The sequence below is a fragment of the Phyllopteryx taeniolatus genome, chromosome 2 (genome assembly GCF_024500385.1).
Source record: "Phyllopteryx taeniolatus isolate TA_2022b chromosome 2, UOR_Ptae_1.2, whole genome shotgun sequence".
NCBI classification, from domain to species: Eukaryota; Metazoa; Chordata; class Actinopteri; order Syngnathiformes; family Syngnathidae; genus Phyllopteryx; species Phyllopteryx taeniolatus.
The window spans coordinates 29,545,434-29,552,616 of NC_084503.1; positions in this window are offsets into that span (position 1 = coordinate 29,545,434).

Genomic DNA, 7,183 nt, shown 5'->3' on the forward strand with positions numbered 1-7,183 from the left:
ATATATGAAATGTATGTATAAAGTATATATGAAAGAAGTAACATAACGTTCAGAACACAAACAACAAATTAAACCCGATGTCGGATGAGGATGTTTAAACATTAAGCTAACGGCTTCACGACGATATACTGCTGCATTGTGAGTAATTATAGGCTACAGCTTAACTATATGGAAAGCAAACGTCACAGTATACTCAGAAGTGACATTACTAGCCACGCTACATTAGCTGCGTCGCTTCTGAATCTGACTTAACTGTCGAATATTTTTTCTCATCGTTCATAAAATGCAGCACATTGTAGTGAAGTCCGAGAACCTTGGATTGGTCAGCAGTCAATCGCAGTACATATTTCTATTATTTCTCATGGGGGGTTTCTCATGAAATATGAAAAGAAATGCTTTAGATTTACATTAGTATTAGTATTAGATTAGTATTTGCAGTGAGTCCAATCCATGTAATTTGATTCCCATTGTTTTGGTGCACACAAAGCATCATCTGACACTACTCATCTCCAACCCCTGTAGAATGGATCTCCAGGCTGCTGATTTCCATGTCCAACACTGATAAGCATTGATTGGATCTGCACAGCCCTGACCACCCCCCTTCAAGCCTCAGGAGGGTTGCCGTGTAAATCACACTCCGTCATACTTAAACCTGACCGGCACTGACGTCATAGACAATTACTGTTCCACAGAGCTCTGGATGTAACTAAATCTCAGTGGCTCCAATCGGATTTTGATGAACTTTTATTCTAAACTAATGTCATCATCACATGTCCTGTTTGGGAGTGACAAGCAATGTACACCCTCATTACCTTCTTCATGTATTGTAAAGAAACTGCAGATTTAATTTGGGAGGTCACATTAAGTGCTTCTTCTCCGCCTACCCGGTCTCAAGTTAGAGCATCGGTCTTCTTCTACTCAATATGACGCATCCTGTTTTTCCTGTCTTGAAGTGACACGCCGACAACAACACCTATTAATTGGCTAATCTGTGTTCTCTGTTCTTTTCATTAGTGACACAAGTGAGACAAGTTACCCCGCCGGCTGATTACTGGCGCCTGTTTCAAATAGCACAGCATGCGATTAGTTTACACAGGCCAAGATGCTCCCTGATATTACTTGGCTACTTTAATTAGTGTACAATACACCTGCTGATTTAAAGCTCAAAAAGTTGATCACAATTAGAAGTTAACAATAATTGAGTTGTTAATAACAATAGGAAGCTTGGAAGTGACTCTGAAGTGTATACAAAAATAATTAATTTATCTACAACAATTAGTTAGCACGTCTGTCTCACAGTTCTGAGAGTCAGGGTTAGAACCTCGGCCCTGGCTTTCCTGTGTGGAATTTGCGTGCTCTCCCTGTGCCTGCATGTTTTTTTTATGGGTACTCTGGCTTCCTTAATGCTTATATGAGCATCCAATAAAACTCAGTACCGCTCTGCTTACCTTTTTGACTGATGTGATTGCAGGGCCTTCGCACAAGCTGGTGTTTTTGCAGGATAGTGCCTCTGCGTGATAGGTGTTTCAGAAAGTGGCTCTGGATATTCACCCAGCCTAGCTGATCATATCATGGGTGGATAAAATGGATGTGGGGGCAGCTAACATGTAAATTAGCCTCTTTATTATGGTGCGTTCACACCGGACACAAATTCAGGTATTTGCGCAATGTGATTACATATAAAGTCAATGCAAACGCGCAAATAGGCATAAAGAAAGAAGTGTTTGGTGGGGCGAACATGCGAAAATTAGCTTCTTTACAGATTCACACGCGTTGGAAAATTCCAACTCAATGTTGCTGGCTATCTAGTTAGTAGCCATGATAATGTCACTTTGGTACTGTATTGACGCCACCAAAAACAGGATAACGGCCAGTTATAGGTCAATAGTCAATCAGTGTTTTTCCATCTCATATAACACATTGTGAAGCACAGGTGCAATTATGTTCGTAAGTGACGATGTAAATAGAGCCAACAGACACACTGCGGTGATGCTGCCACAACTCAAGGTGACATTTACTCGGTCTTAGCCCCTAATGGCCCTCTGTGGACTCATTGGAGAAGCACTTAAACTGACTAAGATGCATCGACCATTGACCGGAGCCTTTTTTTTTTAAATGTAATTATTTTGTGAGTTTTTATTGTCCTGTATATATCCACAAAAAGATTTGTTTTGTTGTTTATTTAAATTAAATGAGTTTTCAAATTATCTGGTGATTATTTTGATTAGATTGACTACATATTATTTATTTCTTAAAGTATGTTATTTTATTTTTGCATTATTTTATTAAAATATATATGTGAATAATTCATTTCACTTTCCAAGAAAATGCAGGGCTTTAGTCAGCATTAAGATAAAACAATGCAATTCAACAAGTTATTTACAGCAATTTGGCTGAATACTATAAATTTGTTCATTTAAATGCATATTTGTTGTACCTCTATTATTATTAGAATCATATTAATGTAAAAAAAAAAAAAACACTTTCTAAGTACAATAAAAGAAGTATTGGATAAATTTAAAGTAATTTACAGTAAATTATTTGGATGAAATATTTTTCATTGTTTTATTTTACAATAGTATTATTCTATTCCAATATTAATGTGAAGAATCAGCGTTCAGTTAAACAATGCAATTTAGTGGATGATTTGGATTCAGTTGACTGACTAATCTTTATTTTTTTTTCATTTAAATATATACGTTAGCGATATATATTTATATAGTATTTAAGTAAATAATTCCACTTTCCAGGAAAAGTTAGGCAGTATTGTGTGTATGCGTGTGTGCGTGTTGAGAGATTCCGAATGGTGCTGTTCCAAGTGCTGTGCCAGATGTGTTGAATCAGCAGCACGAGCGTGAGGGGTCGACTTTTAGCGTTCCGAAGCTAGGCGTCTTTCGGCGAGCATGACTTGACGACTTGAGTTATAAATGTTCTAGTCAGAAAATTTGATGACTTGACATTCCGCCAAGTTTACACAGAACAGATACTACAAGTTGTATATATACACTGTATACTATATATACTTGACTTTGACTGGAGTGCAGATCCATGCCTGACACACTTGGAGAGTAGCTTTTATCATATTGTATAAAGCATCATTTTCAATTTTTCCAGATAAAAGTGCAAATTCTGGATTATATGTATTCTTTTCTCAATCTGTGATTACTTACTACCGGAGGTGGGTACAGTAGCCACATTTTGTACTCAAGTAGGAGTACTGTTACTTTTGAATAATATGACTCAAGTAAAAAGTAGTCCTCCAAATATTTATTTGAGTAACAGTAAGAAAGTACTCAGTGAAAAAACAACTCAAGAGTAACTTGTAATTAAAAAAAATAAAAAAGAATCAGTGCATGAATGTCAACTAAAATAAGAAATAATAATATATGGGAGTCCACACACACCTGCCACCATTTCAATTTTTAACTTCCCCAAAACCAACAATCAGAATCATCTTTATTTGCCAAGTATGTCCAAAAAACACACAAGGAATTTGTCTCCGGTAGTTGGAGCCGCTCTAGTACGACAACAGACAGTTAATTGACAGAGAACACATTTGAGACATAAAGACACTGAAAAAAACAGACACTGAGCAATAAAGGGTTGCTAGTTATCTGGTAATGCCAGTACAATTAATTTTTTTATTTTTGACAATTGTGCAAAAAGATGCAGAGTCCTCGAGCACTTCGAATGACTAATATTGCAATAGTCCGGTGCAATGACAATTGTGCAAAGGGCGCAAAGACTTCAAGCGAGTAGTACGATAATCTGGGACAATGTTGATTGTGCAAATGTTGCAGATACTCCTCAGTCAGTGTGCAAATGGGGCAGCTGCTACTCTGGCATGAGTGGCCAGTAGTGCCCGGAGAAAACCCACACAGGCACGGGGAGAACATGCAAACTCCACACAGGCAGACCTGCTATCCAGCTAGCTTGCTATTTAACTCAAGCTTATTAAGGAGCAGATGGACAAACAAATTCAAGCAAGATTACAAAATATAGCATGTTAGCATTTGTGGATTTACATTTTCTACCAAGCCGTGGTCTTCTTGACACGCCGGCCATCATCTGTGGTGAAATCGTAAAGGTTATGAATGGCAGGGAGTGATTTCCTGAGATGGAATGAGGTGACGAGGCAGGCTTTTAATTAAGTTTTCGCCTGGTGCTGATGTACAGGACAGAAGAGCGTGATAAATCAGCAAGGACAACAGCAATCTGCTTCTTTCTTCGTGCGTCCACAAGAGCCTCGATATGACAAAGTGCATGTCAGCCACATCTTTTACCATTGACATGAATATACCACTTTGAGCCATTACATTTGCTTCATTATACAATCCTAAATTGACGGTATATGACTAGAATGTCAACCCAGTAGAGCGCAGACACCTGCCAAGGCCAAACTGCTCTCAAGAGTGTCGAGCAGTTTGTATACTTAAATCTACAACGTATAATCCAAGATTTCTGGCGTCCACTAACGCTGGAATTCAGCATTACGACCAAACCTTCCTCGCTTCGATATGACGTAGGCTAAATGCTTGTCCGGCCTCCTCCTCCTCCTTCCAAGCCCGCATGCTTTCTCCTTTTCTCTGAGGCTCAGTTGACCTGTGCGCTGTCCATATATGGGCTTGCCCGTTCGTCTGTAGGCAAACTACATTATTTCTGCGACGCCATCTTAGAGCGCCACCAAATGATCAAGTGCGGGAATGTATAGGATAGTCACTAAATATAAAAAAAATATAGATATATTGAAAAATATAGCAAGATGGGTCAAAGGTTGATAGGCTTAATCAGCATTCTGTCATCTACTCTTGTCGCGGCTTGAGTGAAAATTACTTTTTTTTGTTTTAAACAAAAACAAGTTATGGGTTATAGCTTTAAGGTTTCTTGGTTCATGGAGGATGATGGTCAGATCCGAGGCACCATTATGATTATGGAGGGTGGACACTTCCATGAATGATCAAATTGGGATAAATAAAGAACTCCTGACGCTCACAGAAATGTAAAGGTGCCTGTACATAAAAACTGCCAAAAATGTTGTTGTCTGTGATCACAACCATATAATTGTTGAAAGTGACTCACTAGCCAACAGTCATACTGTAATTAGGGCTGGACCATTAATCAAAATGTAATCTTGATTTAGATTTTGGCTTCACGATCACAAACATTATATTCATATAACACATAATCAAAGAATAATGGTGAATGTGCTGATTGGCTCAATGTTTTTATCCATGTTCCTGTGTCGTAAAAGCACCTTAAATGGACCCGTGTTCCTCAACCGTCAAAATCACTACTTTATTCATACAGTACAATATTATGCCTTTTTTTCTGAAATGAACAAACTCCAGACTATTCTAGTAATGTTACAAATGTCCTCTGCTAAAAGTATGATTTTCTCTACTCCAATTCTATTACATTATTACATTTTCAATCAAAAACATACACCTCCCAAATAGCTCAACTTTCATCTCGTCAGTCCATATAATCCATCCATCCATCCATCCATTTTCTGAGCCGCTTCTCCACACTAGGGTCACGGGCGTGCTGGAGCCTATCCCAGTTATCATCGGGCAGGAGGCGGGGTACACCCTGAACTGGTTGCCAGCCAATCGCAGGGCACACATAAACAAACAACCATTCACACTCACATTCACACCTACGGGCAATTTAGAGTCTCCAGTTCATGCATGTTTTTGGGATGTGGGAGGAAACCGGAGTGCCAGGAGAAAACCCACGCAGGCACGGGGAGAACATGCAAACTCCACACAGGCGGGACCGGGGATTGAACCCTGGTCCTCAGAACTGTGAGGCTGACGCTCTAACCAGTCGTCCACCGTGCCGCCAATCAAAAACTTGTAAAAAATTAATAGTATAATTTTATATTATATTATAGTATAGTATAATTTATTGGAACTCAATATGAATCCATTCATTTTCCCGTGTGCGTGTATGTGTGTGTGTGTGTGTGTGTGTGTGTGTGCGTGTGTGTGTGTGCGTGATTGGGTATGTGTGTGTGTATTCAATATATACTGTACGTATCACTTGATGACACACACACACACACGCATGCACGCACATATCTACAGACACACACACACTTCACAACACAATTAATTGTCACTCCACGAAAACAAATGACAAAGTGTGCTAGACTGGAACCTTGACCTTTTGTTTGATCAACAATGCCTCCTGACCTCTTTTTTGACAGCTTACAATGGTTGCTGCCGGACCACTATATACTACTGTATGTGACCTAGATTGATGTACCGGTAATTCCTTCCTTAATAGGTTCACTTCTTATATGTGACTGGCTGCCTACATGAGAGCACAAAGGCAGAAGAAAACAACGATTTAGTTTATGGTATGAAAAGGAAAAGTATTGTTGCAAAAGTGCTCCTGTCACCCATAAAAAATGCATTTGCATTCTGGTAAGAAAAATTTAAGAAATGCTAAGATCATTTCATGACAATAAAGTTGTGATATTACAAGGGAGAAAAATCATAATTACCTGAGAGTCAGTCAAAATATTGCATGGGGAAAAACGTATTTTTTCCGGAATAAAGTTTTAATATTACAACAAAAGTAATATTTTTAGATAATTTAATTTTAATATTGTGAGAAAAAAATTCCAACATTTTAGACTATTCCAAGAAAAAATATAGAATTTTATGAAAATAAAGTCAAACTATTACAATGATAAACATATTTTTAGGAGAATAAAACTGTAGTGTTGAAATATAACCACAAAATTGTATTGGAATAAAGACATAATATTATGACAAAAAATTTACCCTTAAAAGAATAAAAACTTAAAATTCCAAGAACAAAACCATTTTGTTTATGCGATTGAAGTCAAAATATTGCAAAAATGAATAAATAATCATTAACAAATATGTAATCGTAACATTACAAGAAAAAAACTATTCTACACGAATAAAGTTGTATTACAAGGAAAAGGTTGAAAATGTGTTTTTGGGATTATATTTTATATGCCATTCTTTTTAAATGTATTCATTATAAATGTTTGTTGTTTTAAATATGAGCCACACTAATTATGATATGTTACTGAATTGAAATTTTGTTTACATATTTATATCATCGATCTTTGTCAACTGTGGGCTTGTGAAGCCCTTTGAGACTTAAGGTCTACACAAATGAACTTGCCTTACACTGCTGTCTATTT